The 17,382-nt window shown below is 46.6% G+C and overlaps 1 protein-coding gene across 2 annotated transcripts in view; it reads right to left on the bottom strand.

Annotated features, from left to right (window-relative positions):
• Nucleotides 1-6,938, bottom strand: part of RHBDF1 (rhomboid 5 homolog 1) — a 46,934-nt gene extending 39,996 nt beyond the window's left edge. Inside the window, exon 1 of one of the 2 annotated variants that reach the window (XM_074279846.1) lies at nucleotides 6,579-6,938. The gene's annotated coding sequence lies outside the window, so the exon portion shown is untranslated. The remainder of the gene's footprint in view (nucleotides 1-6,578) is intronic. The other variant, XM_074279847.1, reaches the window with a different exon arrangement.
• Between the last annotated feature and the right edge of the window lie 10,444 nt (nucleotides 6,939-17,382).

The raw sequence follows: 17,382 nt of genomic DNA, 5'->3' as shown, positions 1-17,382 counted from the left end.
TCCTTCTTCCCTTAGACAGCAAGTAATCCATACAGGGTAAACATGAGCAATTCTTCTAAACATATTTCTATAAATGTTAGCTATTAATATTATCTTTCTAGTCACCCAGATACTTAGATGTCATCTTTGATACCTCTTTGGCTCACCCAGCATATTTCATCAGCTGTCAAATTGTCATTTCTTTTTCTCCACTCACATAGCTTTCTCACCTGGATTCCTGCAATAGTCTCCCAATTCGTCTCCCTGATTCAAGCTGCTGAAATGGACACACACACACACACATACACACACACACACATACACACACACACACACACACACACACAAAACCCCAACAGTTTCTTGTTACCTCTAGAAGCAAATATAAAAGCTTTTGCTTAGCATTTAAAGCTATTCACAATGTGGCTCCTTTCCAGTCTTTTGTCACATTACTCCTCTCCATGCAGTAACACTGCAGTCACACAAAGCATCCCATTTCCCACCTCCCTGCCTTTACAATGGCTGTCCCATATACCAATAAGCTCTCCTCTTAACCTTCATCTGGGCCAATTCTTCTATGATTCAGCTCAAGTGCTGTTACTCACCTGCAGTAGGGCACTTCCTCATCCCCCCTCCTAATAATGCACTTCCACAACAACCATCCAGGTATTCAACATCTAATACATACTGACGTATGTGTTGTATCTCCCATTAGGGTATAAACTCCATGAGGGCAGGAACTATTTTTGCTCTTTCTTTGCATCCTCAACATTTAGCAGAGTAAAAGTCTAATAAATGCTTGATGATTCACTATCTTTATACCTGGCATATCTTTTCCAGCAATGAGTGAAGACATTCCTTGAGAGCAGAAACTCTTTGTTTTTGCTTTTGCTTCAGGGCCTAGCACGACACCTTGTATATAGTTTATAATCAATGAATATGCTAAATTGTGTTGAAATTTATGGAGAGAAATCATGAAATAGTGGGAAAAAATCACTTACTAATTATATGATCACAGATAAGTCATTTAACTTCTCTGAACATTAGTTTCCCTATCTGTTAAATGAAAATCCAAGGGATCATAGATTAAGAGATCGAAAGAACCTCGGAGCCTAAAAATATCCTCTCTCTCTCTTCCCTTCTCCCTCTCTCTCCATATATATACACACACACATACACATATGTGTGGTATGTATATGTGTGTTACATGTGCATGCATGTATATATCCTCTCTCAACTTACAGAATTTCTATGACTTATGACTTACATACATATACAACAGAACTGATGTGGATAAAAAGCACTTAGGTAAATTTTAAATGGTACAGAAAAATATGCAATCACTATCATTGACAAAATTCCTTTTGGTGTTAAGATTCTGTAGTCAAGGGGCAGCTAGGTGGCGCAGTGGATAGAGCACCAGCTTTGAATTCAGGAAGACCCGAGTTCAAATCCGGTTAACACTTCCTAGCTGTATGACCTTGGGCAAGTCACTTAACCCCAGCCTTGGGGGGGGGGGGGAGATTCTGTAGTCATTTTATAATGTGTAGATTATAAATTCCTTGTGGGCAGGGATTATCCATTTTACATTCATATCTCCATCTGCTTGGTACAAAACAGACAAATAATATCACTTTTTTGTAAATGGACGGATGGTCAATACCTTCCTGGCAAAGGGTATAAGATACAAGTCTAAGCAAAGTCACCTGGAGATTTAAAAAAGAATTCCCTATCTTGTCAGCCTAGAAATTGCCCTATGAAAAGACAAAAAAAGCCAATTACTAATCTATCAGGCAAGGCAGCAGCAAGAATAAATAGAACAGCTAGATAGAGGAAATTTGTGAAGAAACCAAAACATTCATTTGAACCAAAAGGTTTTAGTCTTTTCCAAGAAGCCAAAAAACAATGAAAACAAATAATCCTACTATTCACCCTAATCTCTCCTATATAGGTAGGAGAGAAAAAAAATTCAAAAATCTAAAAGGAAAAAAAGGAACTTCCCTTAGGGGCTAAATAATCTATATGTTAGATGATGAATATTCATTAAGACCCATAAAATCTTAGAAACAGATTTAGAGCTGGAAGAGACCATAGAGATTGATGAGTTCAACCCCTTTAATTTATAGAGGAGGAAACTGAGAGATTGACTTGTCCAAAATTACACATGAAGATTAAATTATCTGTCCCAAAGTCACATATATTTAATCTGAGTTTGTGCTTGTCAAACTATTAAGGCTACTCAGGGTGTCAGTCTGGGGGTCTTAACGCTCACTAATTTAAACACTAATTTATACATCCTAAGTTTGAGAAGAAAGTATGGCCTATATAAAGGCCAATATGTTAGAGGGGAATTGTTTTACCCAAACTAGAAGCTGAAGATTGGGGCAGTAACCCACCAACAAGTTAGGTGGTCTTGGACAAAGGCCCTCCTTGGTCCCTCTGGGCCTCTGCTGGATGGGGAGGGTTGCAAACTGCAACATGAAAACCAGAGAGATATGTACACACACATGTGCATATACATGCACACACACCATACCACACACACAAACAAAAAGCCACCATGGATGCATCCACATCTGGACTCCCCCGGAGAACAATATGGCATTCTGTATGTACCCTGGGAGATCTTTGGATTCACAGAGTTCTAGTCCTAGTTCCTGCAGGGCCAGTCACCAGGCAAGAGTCCCTGAACACATCTGGAAGGTGGAAAGGAGGGACTGTAGTCAGGGAAGGCAGGAGGGATAGGAGGAGCAGGAAGGGCTGGGGGGAGGCTCAGCCTGAGAAGTCCTCACTTTTGAGTCCTAGGGCCAGTGCTACTGGTTTTCAATAAGAATGAGAAACAGCAAGGAACAGGTCCTGGAAGAGGACCTGGCCCTAGAAGGGAAATGGTAGATGAGAGGAAGTTAGAGGGAATTCACCTCTGCTCAGCCCCCATGAGCTCCCAGGTTGCTGGAAGGCTGTCCCAGGCTCCAGCTGGGCCCCAAACCTGAAAAGCCAGTTTCATCCTTGAATCCTCTCCCTGCTCCAAGACAGTCTGAGCAAGGAAGGCTGAAGGGAGTGGGGGAGAGAGGGTTTCCAGTGCATGGGTGTGGTGCTGCCTTCCCTCTACTTCCCGATTCCCCTTCCCCAAGATGAGCCAGGGAGCTGGCAGGCTCCCCTCTCAAAAATCAGCCTCCCTCCATTCTCACAGACACAAAAAAGAAACTGAACCTCGATGAGACAAACCATTCCGGGAGTCAGACATCAGATTTAGGTGAGAAATAGGTGACAGTTACACTCTCCTCCTGCAAAACCCTATCAGGAAGATTCAAGGTTCCAGGGACTCCGTCCATTTGCCCTAAAGAACCAGCTTGGGCAAAACCATTGGGGTATCTGACACAGATTCTCTGGCTCTGCCCAGCCTTCCTAGCTCCAAATCAGCCATAATCATTCTTCTAGAACTTTCTCCCTCAACCACTGCCCCATCCTGATACCAGTCCTGAAAGAATCCCCTACTTCACCCCCCAAAAATCACTGTCCTGGATTCCCAAGAATTAGGCTCCATCCCCTCCCCAAGAGGAAGTCATTGATCAGAAAAACAGCTCTTGAACTTCTCCAGACAATGTACCACAGGCCTCTGGTACCACAGGGGATGGGTTGTGCTGAGCATCACAGAACATAAAGACCCAGCTCCTCAGTGACCAAATCACCATGTGACAAAGCAAGTCACTTCAACTTTCTCTGAGCCTCACTTCCCTTATCTGTAAGAGAGGAAGGGAGGTAAACTCTGGTTTTAAGGATCCTTCCAGCTCTAAATCAGTTCAAGGTTCTTTTTTCTTTTCTTTTTATATTAAAAAAAAAAAAAAACATTTTGATAACTCTCAATAAAACTGGTTTCCTTTCTAACCCACATATTTTATACCTTTAAAGTCATGCTCAGAAGGTGTCCCTAGGCTTCATCAAATTGTCAAAGCAATCCCTGACACCAAAATTTTAAGAATCCCTCCTCTATTCCAATCCCATTGTTTTATAGATAGGAAACTGAGGCCCAGAAACATGAGATCCCTTGACTAAAGTAGCAAAGGTGGTCATTGAACCCAGGACCTCTGACTCAAAAAAGGTTCTTTCCATGGAGCCATTCCTGCCCCGAGGTTCCTCCTATCCAGGATGTTCTAAAGTCCCCTTCCAAATTCTGACATTTCAGGATTCTCTTTTCATTCTTCAACCAAGGGCTAAACAGAGAGAAGCCAAAGAGGAAGAGGGCCGACCCCCTTCTGGCCTGTCCGAAGAACTGAGGATGTCTCAGGCCACAAGGGGGGGGTTCATGGCAGGGCGGGAAGCTTGCACCGGTATGAGTCAGGTAAGGGTCGCTGTGGATCCGTATAGAAAGGTTGGTCCCTGAGTGTCTCTGTGTTTACATGTTTATATTTACTCTAAGAATAATTAGCCCCATACCAGGGTACTGTGGGTAGGAAGAAGGAAGGTGGCCAGTATGAATTGGGAGGGTTACCTCGAGGAGGACTAGGACTGTATGTGTGCCCCCAAACTAGTTATCCCTGGGAAAGGGGGGAGGGGATGGGGAAACAGGCTCTTACTCCCAGCTTCCTCCGAGTCACTGCAAGACCCCGGGCAATTTTCTCTCTCCTGGCCAAGATTTCAGTAGTAGAATATGGCCTGCTGTGTGTTGGGATGTGAAGGGAGGGGTTATAGAGAAGTAAAAAATCAAGGAAGGAAAGCACAGGATGGTTAGGAATCCTGAACTCCAATTCCAATGGCAGTGCATGCTCTGGGCTTGTAGTGGTTGGTCCTTCTTTTCCTGTAGTCTAAGTCCTTTTTTACTGTGTCCGGAGACTGTCTGCTCCAGGTAAACTAGGAGAAAAGTGACAAGGGTGGGAAAGGGCTCAGGAGGCAGCGAGCCGCTTTGTTTGGATCCCACAGCACACTAGTACACACAGAAGCAAGTTTTCTACCTCTCTCCCCACTGTCCACCCAGGGACTCCTCCGCTCGCTCATTCAGCTGTTCCAGGAGACGGCGAGAGCTGGAGTCTCCGTGTCCGGCCCCTCAGTGCCTCCAAACCCCTCCTGGCTCAGGGCCAGCTCAGGGGATGTGCTAATCCCGCCCGGGGCTATTTTTACAAAACTCCCATCTCCGAGAGGAATTCAGAAGAGGAAGAAGCTCGCTTCTCAGGACCCCTGGCTCCAGTCTCTTCTTCTGCCCCTTCTCCAAACCAGCCGCTGATACTTGTTTCTCAGGACCCCCGCTCCAAGTCTCCCAAGCTGCTCCCTCTGCAGTGATCACTACTCCGAGTCTCTGGGCATCAGCCATCGCATAGGCCGCATATTCTCGGCCGCAACCCCCCTCCCCCTCCCTGTCCCACAGGGCATCCTTTGGGCAAGCCCTGCTTACTCCGGCAGCACCCCCCCTCCCCCACCGGGGCCCAAGGTCCCAGGGCCAAGTGGCCAAACTGTCTTAAACCTGGACTTAGCTACTAAGCCCGTCTTTTACTGGCGCCCAAATACTCAGAAGGAAACTAAACTTCAACCCTCAGCCCAGGGATCCTCTCTCTCTCTCTCAGTCTCTTTCTCTCTTTGTCTCTCTCTCTCTCTGTTTCCCTCTGTCTCTCTCTCTCTCTGTCTCTCTGTGTCTCTCTTTATCTCTTTCTGACTCTGTCTCTGTCTCTCTCTGTCTCTCTCTGTCTCTGTCTCTCTGTCTCTCTCTCTGTCTCTGTTTCTCTCTGTCTCTCTCTGTCTCTGTCTCTCTGTCTCTCTCTCTCTCTCTGTGTGTCTCTGTTTTTCTCTGTCTCTCTCTCTGTCTCTATCTCTCTGTCTCTCTCTCTCTCTGTGTGTGTGTCTCTGTTTCTCTCTGTCTCTCTCTCTCTCTCTGTGTCTGTTTTTCTCTGTCTCTCTGTCTCTCTCTGTCTCTGTTTCTCTCTGTCTCTGTCTCTCTGTCTCTCTCTCTGTCTCTGTTTCTCTCTGTCTCTCTCTGTCTCTGTCTCTCTGTCTCTCTCTCTCTCCCTCTGAGTGTGTGTAAACAGTCTGCTAGGTGACTTGGCCATCTAGCCGGGAGGGGCAGAGTTGGCGGGGATACCCATCCGCAGTCCCTCTGGCCGGACGTTCGCCAGGAGCCTCCCCGGAGTTGGGGTGCTCACGCCCCGCCCCGCCCCCGAGCCGCTCTTGAACCCCCAGAACCCACGGAGAGTCCGGTTCTTCCGCCGCTGACTACCGGTCCCGAAAGTCTCCCACTGTCCCGGCCAGCGCCGCCCGCCCCTCCGCGGGCCCACGTGCTGCCTGAGGCGGCGGCTGGGCAGGGGAGCGGGCAGCGGCGAGGGGCGCTGCAGGTGGCAGCGCCTGTCCCTCCATCCCCGGGGGCTCCCGGGTGGGCCCCGCCGCGCGTGGCGCCCTGCCGCCAGCGTGGGACGGCAGCGGCCCCGAGGACCGGCGATCGCGGCCGCAGCGGGACAGAGAAGGAGAGCAGGGCGGAGTCGGGGAGAGAAGGCACCTAACTTCGGGAAAGCGGCCGGGTCTGCAGCGGCGCTCTCGGCCCGCCCCACGCCCGGCCCCGGCCCCGGCTCCCCGCGCCAGCGCGTCCCTTCTCCGCCCTCCCTCCCTCGGCTCCTTACCAGCCCGCGGCCGCCGCGGCCGCCGCCGCCTCCAGCAGTCCGGTCCCGGGGGCGGGCAGAGTCGGGCGGACAGCGCGCCAGGGGCCGCCCGGGGCCCGCGGTCGGGCCGGCGGGCGCAGCGGGGGGCCGGAGCCGGCGCGGGACTGCGGCGGGGAAGGTGTGTCCCGCTCCAAGTTTGCCACAGTCCCGGCGCCCGCCCGCGCCTCTCTCTCCGCCTCTCCTCGCCACTTCTCCCGATCTCCACTTCCCCGCCTCTCCGCGCGTCCGCGCTCCTCTCCGCCCGCCCGCCCGGCCGAGAATGCCATGGAGCGAGGGGCACGCAAATGAGAGGAGGGATCATGGGACAGAGGGAGGGAGCAAGGCGGAGGGCCGGAGCGGGCCGGGGGCCGGGCTGCGCGCCCGCCCGCCCGCTAGGAGAGCGCGCCGCGCGCCGCCAGATGGGCTCAGTCATTCCCGCGCGCGCTTGAGTCAGGGCTCAGGAATGCGCGCGGGGCGAGCTCATCTGCCACCCGGAGCCGAGCGGAAGGCGTCCCTCCCACCGGCGGCAGCCCAGACCGGCTCCGGGCCGGCTTCCCCGCTCCCGGGCCGGCCCGCCGCGCCCCCACCCCGCACAGGCGGCCCCCAGCAACTACCGAGCAACTCCCGAGGGAAGAGCCCAACTTCGTCTCCCACCCTGAAGGGAGGGGGACCCCTCCTCTCCCCCGCCCCAATGAGTCTGATCCTAGAACCTCACACTGAAGGCGGGACTTCAAAGTGGTCCGGGCCAAACTTGTGGGCCTGCCCCCGGGCCTCCCGCACAGCCCGTCCGCCTCTCTCTCTCCGGGCCTCAGTCCCTGCCTCCTGATGCCCCGGCAGTGGGCCTCCCCGGCAGTGACCGACGCTGCGCAGGTACCCGAGGGCCCAGCTGCCAATCGTCGGAGCTAAGTGAGAGAGGGCGACTCAAACCCTGACTCGGGCGACACCGAGGTGAGGTCCGCATGGGGAGGAAGGACCCACAGCGCTGGCAGCTGATCGTGGGCGGATCTCTACCTCCCTATCCTCGGCTGCTGGCTCATCCGTAAAATGGGCATGTTGTGAGGTTCAAGTGAGATCATTGGAAGGAGAGCGTTTGAATCGCCAGTTATTGTTCCCCGGGACACCGGCTGTGGCTGCACCGGGAAGTAAGGGGGAGACAAGAGAGGAGAGTGGCAAGTTAGCCAATTTATTGGGTGTAGCCCACTTACTTACTGAGGATCACCTTCGTTTCCAAGCTAGGAAGTTTCCTTATATCTCAGACTCCAGAGCCAGTGGTCCTCAAACTTTTTAAATAGGGGCCAGTTCTGGACACTGATGCATTGTTGGTGGAGTTGTGAAAGAATCCGGCCATTCTGGAGAGCAATCTGGAACTATGCCCAAAAAGTTATCAAACTGTGCATACTCTTTTATCCAGCAGTGCTGTTATTGGGCTTATATCCCAAAGAGATACTAAAGAAGGGAAAGGGACCTGCATGTGCCAAAATGTTTGTGGCAGCTCTTTTTGTAGTGGCTAGAAACTGGAAAATGAATGGATGCCCATCAATTGGAGAATGGCTGGGTAAATTATGGTATATGAAGGTTAGAGAATATTATTGTTCTGTAAGAAATGACCAGCAAGAGGAATACAGAGAGGCTTGGAGAGACTTACATCAACTGATGCTGAGTGAAATGAGCAGAACCAGGAGATCATTATACACCTCAACAACAATACTATATGAGGATGTATTCTGATGGAAGTGGATATCTTCAACATAGAGAAGATCTAATCCAATTCCAATTGATCAATGATGGACAGAATCAGCTACACCCAGAGAAGGAACACTGGGAAATGAGTGTAAACTGTTTGCATTTTTTGTTTTTCTTCCCAGACTATTTTTACCTTTCGAATCCAATTCTTCCTGGGCAACAACAACAACAAAATTCGGTTCTGCACATATATATTGTACCTAGGATATACTATAAGATATTTAATATGTATGGGAATGCCTGCCATCTAGGGGAGGGGGTGGAGGGAAGGAGGGAAAAAATTAGGAATAGAAGTGAGTGCAAGGGATAATGTTGTAAAAAATTACCCATGCATATGTACTGTCAATAAAAAGTTATAATTATAAAATTAATTTTAAAAAAAGTAATGTTATGTAAGTCAGAGCAATGAATGAACCCTTGGAATTCAGGCACTAGATCTCTTACTAACCTCCTAATACACTTACCCCTTAGGAATCTTAGACTAGTATAGAGACAGCAGTATGGACAGCTCTCCTTGCTAGGACAAGTGGTGGTCCTTACCAAAACTGCTCATGTCTATAGGTCTGCAGAAGCTTAGCCCTTCATTTCTGTCCCACATTCCCATCTCCCTTGAAGAACCTTGGTCTTGAGAGATGGGGTGTTACTGCCTCTGCCCCAGAAAAAGAACTTCATTCACTTCTTCTCTTGAGGGTTTCTTCAACTCTTGGTTCTACCTTTAAGACCATGGGGGAAAGTGATTTCAGCAAGACAGGGTGTGGGGCCTGGGAAGTCGTCAGGCCTCTCAGGAGAAAATTAGCTCATCTCTACCCCACCCAGCCTGGCTGGGCCTAATTCTCATTAAAGTGTCATTCTACAGTAGTGACCACAGAAGCTCTGAGCCCACCAGGACAGGAGGAGTTAGAGGAGAGGATTTTGTTGGATTTAGTTTTTTGAAAGGAGAAGAGAGTCATTGTCAATGAAGTTTTCTTTCTATCCTAGAGTCACAGAACATAGACCTGGCAGGAGCATTAAAATGGAGAATTTCAGCCAGCACTAAAAGGAGTAATGATTCCTAAAAGGAATATTAGTGGAATAATGATAAGTATATCTAATATAGCATGTTACGGTTTATAAAATGTTTTACATTCTTTTTTTGTGGGAGAAGGTACTAGATTTGGAGTCTGAGTTTGAATTTTTTTTTTTTTATTCATTCCCACTTTTCTGATCCAAGGCATAAATATCTTTAACTTTCCCAGACTAAGTTTCCTTATCTATACAATAAAGTTAGACTAAATCAGAGATGGAAGGAGTCTTAGAACACAGAATCTAGAACACAAAGCACATGAATGATTTATTCAAGTTTATACAAGTTAGTGATAAAACTGGGACCAGAGCCCCACTCTCCAGCCTCCCAGTTCAGTCCTCTATCACAGTCTCTGCAAATCTCTCAGCCATATCGTACTAGATTGCAGATCTAGACTGACTTTTTGTTCAAAGTTCTATTGATACCTTTTTTAAAAAAATCACAGTCATTACTGAATAAACCTCTTACCTTGCCTCCTAAACAGGAAGCATTCACCTGTAGCAAATAAAAAAAGTAACAGTTCCATAAGAACCAACTCACACATTGACTTTGCAACATCCTGTATCTACAGTCACCCACTCCTTCAACAATCAATCAACAGACATTCATGAGGCACTGGAGATATAAGGACAAAAATAAAACAATTGTACTCTTTGGGAGCTTATATTCCTTTGGGAAACAATAGGAGGAAGCAGCATTTCTTCAACTCTTTTCCCAGGTCAAGTTTGAATCCATTTTATTCTTAAGAATCTTCTCTAGACTTATCCCCTGCCCTAGGACAGGGAGAATCTAAGGCTAAGTGTTCTCTTCCCAATTTGAAATCTAAGCAAGGTAGTATGGCTCAATGACACTAAATTACTGTGAGAAACTCAGGCCTAAATGAAGAGAAGGGACTAGATGGTCTCCGAGGTTTTTGACAGCTGTGTGGTTCTACAAACCTGTAAAACAGCATTCTCCCTCCTCCCTCTAGCACCTGTTCCAGGGACTGCCAACAATCCTCTCGGTTGAGTTCTTCTTGTGATCTAATTTCAATTTCTCTTACTACCATCCAAACACTTTTACTCTATTCTTAAGAGACAAAGAAAAGCCAATTCATTCTGTCAGTAGATGATTTTCTTCCTAAGGCATCCTGGTCCCATTCTTTTCATTTTTTCTCAGCCATTCACTTTTTTTTTTTTTTTTTTTTTTTTAACTGAGAGGCAACAGTATGATGTGGTAGATAGCCAGCTTTGAAGCCAGAGTTCAAGTTCTACCTCTGACACAGCCTGACTCTGGAAATTACTTAACCTGTAGGCAACTCATTAGCACTAAAATTTGTAGAAAAATTGATGACAAATTGCTTCAGTAGAGTTTCTTCAGCTTCAGTTCCTATTCCTATTCAGCTTTCATTATTTTATAATGAAATATAAATATAAAATATTTTTTATTTTTATAAATATAAAATATATAAACATTAAAAATATAAATTCTATATTTGGAGGGGGTTGTGAGGTAATTGGGGTTAAGTGACTTGCCTAGGGTCACGAAGCTAGTAAGAGTTAAGTGTCTGGGGCAGAATTTGAATTCTGGTCTTCCTGACTTCAGGAATCTATCCACTATGCCATCTAGCTGCCCTTTTGCTATTGTATTTGTAAAGAAATATGCAACCACACAGGTATGCCTTTGTCTCACAGTACAAACAAATGGACCCTCTCTTCCCCCTCATCTCCTTCCATGGGAATCCTTCCCCAAGGGCTGCTAGTACAGTGTTGGGAAGGACCCAGGCACGCTGAAAAGAAAGCCAAGTTTCTTTTCTACTCGCCCTGCATACATCATTGCCAGACCTGGGCTACTGGAAGATCTTGCCTGGTCCTGCCCATTCCATGCCTCCCCATTACCACTGGAGACATCTGTTTCAGGGAACACGGAACAAGCCATTCCCTGCTCCTCTCAGGCTGGCTTTGCCCTTTCTTCATGGGACAAAATTAATTGTCTCCACCCTGAGGCTGGTGATTTGTTCTCCCCAGAGGGGAATTTCCCAGACTTCCTTTCTCCTGACCAGGCCTAGTGAGTACTCCTGCAGTCAGCAGAGTTGACCCACCCCAAAAAAGTCCCTTCCATCCCCAGGACCTTCCCTTTGGCTAACTTCTGGGGCAGGACATGGAGGGGGGGAGGGAAGGAAGACAAGGGCGGGGAAGGGAAAGGGGGAAAGGGAAAGGAGGAGAATCAAGAGCAAATCTTAGTTGGGTTCATTTTGCTCTCCCTCAGTGCTCTGAAATTCCCTTCTGTGTGTGAACATACATGGAGCATTGGAGAGGGAGAAGGAAAAGAAGAATGGAGGGAGAGAAGACTGTCTGGAAGATGTTTAATATGGGGAAGGAATGGCTCGAGGAACCCCCAACTAAGTGAGTCAGGCTTTTCTGTTCCCCTACACCACCCCTCCCAGTTGTGCCTGGGTTAGCTCCTGCCACCACATCTTTCCTCCAGCATATTTGAATTTTTTAGAGGGTTGGCTGGGTCTCCTCCCCATCTTGCATTCTCCAAAACCTGCCCACAAAAAAAATCTCCCCATAACTTTATAGCTCGACAATGATGCTTAAAATTCCACTGGGGAAATTCTTTTGAAGTAAGTCTTCCTATTTATCCTATCTCACAAGCTTCAGTTTCTCTACCCCCCCCCCCTTCTTTCTCCTCATTTCACCCAGAATCCTTCAGAAAAAGTAAGGGAGAAACTAAGGGTGTGATTTCAGGATTCTTCAACTTTCAGTGAATGATTGTGTGTGGGGGGAGAGGACTTGAAAAGACAATGTAAATAACTCTGGTAGGGATAACAGATAAAAGTTCTTATAATCATTTAGCAAGTTTATCTTGCTCTACCAAAGGGCTGGGTGAGCAGGCTAAGACTAAGGAGAGAAGGGTGTGACTGAGTTGACTTCTTAGTGGGAGGAGGGTCGCAAAGTGGAGAGAGAGGGTCCCAGAGACAAAGGTCTAACTTTGCCCCCATCCCCCATCCAGTTTCCAAGGATCACAGTCAGAAGATAGGAAACCTACTTTTTCTTCCAGGGAATGAATCAGGCAGTTCCATTGCCTCTGTTGCTCTGCAAAGAGAAGCAGAGAGATGGGAATACAGAGGTCCTGAGCCAGATATGCAGCTCACTCATTTCCTTCCACCCACTCTCCCCTGGGCCTGTGGGAGATGCTGGGCTCTTCCTTACAACAGAAATCCATCCACTGCCTCTGGTCAGCTTTTGGCTTTACCCTTCCTCTTCATCTTTAGACCAAAAAAAAAAAAAAAAATCAAAAAGAGTCCCTGAGGCATACCTTCAAGTATTTTTCCCTAGCCTCTCCAGTCAGCTTCCATGTTCACCTCTAAGAAAGTATGTATTTCTGGGAAGAAAAAAACATATGCTCTTTTTCAAGAGAGATAAACTGAAGCCAGAGAGGCAAAGTGACAGGATTTGATTAACCTAATTATAGGGGCTAGTCTATTCCAGGGCTGAGAAAAGAAAATGAGCCCATCAGGCACATCTGACAACATCCAAAGAGGGTGATTCAGAAGCCCCAGGTGAGAGAATCTGGGACCAGGTACACCAGCTGTGTGATGTTGGACAAGCTATCTTACCCCTTGAGATCTGTTTCCTTGTTTGCAACATATAGACTATATGCTCTCAAGTGCCTCTGAGCTCTGACATTCATGTTTTTTGTTCTGTGATATTCTTTAGGTCTAACGAGTCTATGAATTAGAGAATACAACAACTTTATATATAATTAAGAGCTGTGTTGAATCAAATATAGGATTCAGAAAATGAGTCTACCGGGCTAATAGAAAAGGGAGCAGGGTGGTTTGTAGTATCCTATGATCAAAGATTATTAAAGCTGAAAGGGACCTTGGAGATAATCTCGTATAATCCCTTCATTTGCCAGAGCAGAGAATGGGGGGCTAGGGTGGGACAGTGAATTGCCCAGGTGTGACTGGACCCTTGGTCTGGAAGAATGGGCAGGACTTAAACAATCAGAGAGAGCAGAGTCAGGGAGATGGGACAGTTGGATGTAGGATGGAAGATGGCATAAATAAGCAGGTGAATTTGGTATGCCCATGAGACACCAGCCTGATGAGAGTGAGGGACTAAGGGTTTGGGAGGAAGCAGAGATAATGTCCCCAGACGCCCTCCAGGTCCCTGCCAGAAAGCTCCTTCTCCCACCTCATACCAATGCCAGTTTGGCCATGCTGGGTTCCCAGGGGAGACACCCATGTTTTGATGCCTCAAATTCTTGGTCCTCTGCCAAGGTTCTCATCAGCCAGTCAGAGCTAAAACAGAGCCGTGGACAGGCCTGGAGGGGTGGCACTCAGACAGGCTGGCAGCTGGTGGGCAGGCATTGCTGTCCCCTGAGCAGTCTGGATGGGGACAGGCAGAGGCGTCTGCTGGGCAGGCTGACCCTCCTGGCCAGCCCACTACGGATTCCTGTCTCTCACAGCTATACATATACACAGTGAAGCTGGTATTCGAAGCTGCATCTTCACTCTAGGAGCAGTATTTTTTCCATTGTGCCAGGCTACCTTTGACACTCCCCTGGCTCCTGCCCTCTCACATATCTCTCTGGTGTTTCTTCAGTCCCTTTCCTGTTTCCCAGATCCATAACTCACCCTGGAGCCTTGATATCCCCTAACCCCAGGTAAATAATTTTCCCCCATCACTCCCATGGAGAGAACCTTAGCTTGAGAATCAGGAGACCTAGATTTTTGGCTTTGCCATTAATGCATTATGAGCAAATCACTTTTCCTTCACCTTTTCTCTTCTGTCAAGTGAAGGGTTAAGTTCCCTTCAAGCTCTGACAGTATATATTCTAAAGTCCTCTCCAATGCTACCATTCTGTGTTCTAAGGCACCATCCAGAGTACATACACTACATTCTGTGGGTTTAGGATTCCCTTTCCTGCACAGGCCCTTAGAGACAAGCTCCACAGCTCCACAAGGGGAAGGGAGCCAGTCAACTCCTTTGCAAGGTGCCCCAGGAACAAAATGAATTGTGTTTTTTCCCCCTTCCCTTTCTCTAAGATACTATCGAGCCTTCAGATCCATCCAAGTCCCCCTCACAAATGTGTAAGCATGGATGAACTTTATGAGCCTTTATTGTTTGAATGTAAACTCACACATGTACACTCTCTACCCACACATGTGTTCTCTCTATTCATTTTGCCAAGTCCACAACTTCAGCTTCCTGCTTCTACTTTCTCATCACCACCAGGATAATACCAGAAATACTCCCTCTTCCTCACCAGAAACCCTAAGAAGAATTGAAACCAGAGCCTCTGCCCAAGACTCAATGCCTTCCTACCCAATAGCCATAAAACTCCCAAATTCAAGAGGAGACCTGGAGAGCTGGAGACATATTTCCTTAATCAAAGGAGAGGCTTTTTCTACCTCTCTTTGAAGCCAAATAGTTCAAACCAATAAACATGTTAGGCACCTTACTTTAGATAGATACCATTTTATGTTTGGCATTAAGACAAAACAAAGAAGTTTACAACTTGTTATGTTTCCTTCTTCCAAATCTTTGTACTTCTTTTGAGGGCACCGCCATCCTCCCAGTCAGTCACCTGCGAGCCATGATTTTTACTTGATTCTTCCTGTTTCCTTACACCCCATTCAGTTTTTTGAAGCTTGTTAATTTTACCTCTATATCTATCAAATCCTTTCCCCCATGTAGTTATCACTCTAGATCAGACTCCCATGGGCCTCTCCAATGGACTACTTTGAAGCCATGTAATGGGGTCCTCCCCTTTCTCCTACAGTGCTTTCAGGGATATTCTCTGTCTCTTTCCTTTTTGGTATAGGAGCCCTACGGGCCCAGCTTCTGGATACATATGACTTCATGCTTCAAGCCCCCTGATTAATGACTGAGTGAAAGAGCAATGATACAAAGTGCCCTAGTTTGTAAAAAGAGGCAGTTTCTGGCAGGAGGGCTTTCTTGGAGTGCTCCATGACAAGATGTAATTTCAGTAAAGGATGGAGAAAAATGACCTTTCTCTATTCTGATGTGATACTGGCAAGGGCCATCCCTTGTGGAACAGAGACTCAACTATGGGGACTTTTACCAATGTCCTTGGGTACATTTATGCCTCGTGTATTTCCTTCTTTTAATATCAACCTATTACTATTGAAAGGTCTGGGGAAAGTGCAGTAGTAATATCTCCCATTCGTTAGAAATATCCCCTACAGTGGCAGCAGTTGATGAGATAGCTCAACTACCAGCAAGAAAGACTATCAGAAAAAGGAGAGAGATTGAGCATTAATGTCCAACAAGGAGGTAAAATGTGAAATAAGTAACTTAGCAAAAATTGCCAAGTTCTATTATGCTTTGATACAGCAAGACAATCCCTAGTTGATTTACTAGACCACTCAAAGATAGAAGTTTTTCCCCAAACCTTCTTATTCCTCTTCAAATTTCCCATTGTTTTTCCCTCCTTTGCCCTCCCATCTCAGCTGAGAACATTGTCTCATATTTCACTGAAAAAAAAAAATGAGATCCTTTACCAATAGCTCCTTTTCCCCTCCTCTTCATCTCATAGTACTCAATTTTCCTTTTGCCCCTATCGCCTCTTTTATTCCATATCACACGAGAGAGTGCCTTTCTAACCTTTCTCTCTGTACAAATGATCCCATTCTATCTCACCCTCTCCAGCCAGTTGTTCCCTCTATCATCCCTATTCTCCTACTAATTTTCAATCTCTCCCTGTCTACTTTCTGCCTTCCTACTTCCCACAAATACACAAGTCTTCACCATTGTCAAAAATTCTTACTTGATCTGAACATTTCCATTAGTTATTGTACTAAACTTCTCCTCCCTCCCTTAGCTAAACTCCTTGAGAAGGCTATCTACGATCAAGCTCTGTCCTCAGTCTCTTCTGCAGCTTCCCTTCTCATCATTGGCCAAAACCTGCTCTTTCTGCAGCTATTAATAATCTCTTAGTCTTTAAACCTAATGTCCTTTATTTCATCCTCAGATCCTCATCCATCTTGACCTTTCTGGAACCTTGGATATTGATGATTACCTTCATTTCCTTGACACTCTTCTCTCTGTGTTTTTGACATTCTTGGTTCTCTTTCTACCTATCTGTCCACTCTTCAGTCTCTTGTTAAACTTCATCCAGATCACACTAAGCACAGGTGTCCCATAAACTCTCTTCTGGGTCTTCAAATCTCCCTCTACACCACTATTTCACCTGATGATTTTATCAACTCCCATGGATTATTTTTATGCATATTATTCTCAGGCTCTCAGGATGTCTTATGCAGCCCTAACTTCTCTTCTGACCTCTAGTCCCACATCTACAACTGGCTGACCCATTGACATCTTAAACTCAGTCTAAAACTATCTAAAATTATCTTTCCCCCAAGATCTCCCTCTTTCCTATCACTGTCAAGGATACCACCATCCTCCCAGGCACCCAGGCTCACAAGCCACCTGCCATCACCCCGATGGCATCCCTTGCCTTGTAACCTCTGCATACTACAATAGACTTCTAGCGGCTCTCCCCACTTCAGATCTCTTCCAACTCTTTTCCATCTGCCCCTTGGCTGTCCAGTTAATTTCCCGAAAGCACAGATCTGAGCATGTCATATGGCTCCCTGTTATCTCCAGGATAAAATAGAAAATAATCTGTTTGAGGCAACTAGGTGGTACAGTGGAGAGAGCACCAGCTCTGGAATCAAAATGACCTGAGTTCCAATTTAGTATCAGAGGCTTAAAAGTTATGTGACCCTAGACAAATAAGTCATTTAACCCCGATTTCCTCAACAACCAAAAAGAAAGAAAATAAACAACCCTCTGTTTAGCTTTTAAAGTCCTTATTAACCTTCCCTTTTCCTAACTTTCCAGTCTTCCCATATCTTATTCACTTCAAGGCAGTAACATGGGCCCGTAGCTATTTCTTGCACAGCACACTCCATCTTCTAATTGTGCATCTTCACTGGCATCCTCTCTCTCTGAAAGGCTCAAC

The sequence above is a fragment of the Sminthopsis crassicaudata genome, chromosome 1 (genome assembly GCF_048593235.1).
Source record: "Sminthopsis crassicaudata isolate SCR6 chromosome 1, ASM4859323v1, whole genome shotgun sequence".
In the NCBI taxonomy this organism is placed as follows: Eukaryota; Metazoa; Chordata; class Mammalia; order Dasyuromorphia; family Dasyuridae; genus Sminthopsis; species Sminthopsis crassicaudata.
Note: the sequence above shows the minus strand (reverse complement) of the source record. Positions and strands in the feature narration are given on the sequence as shown.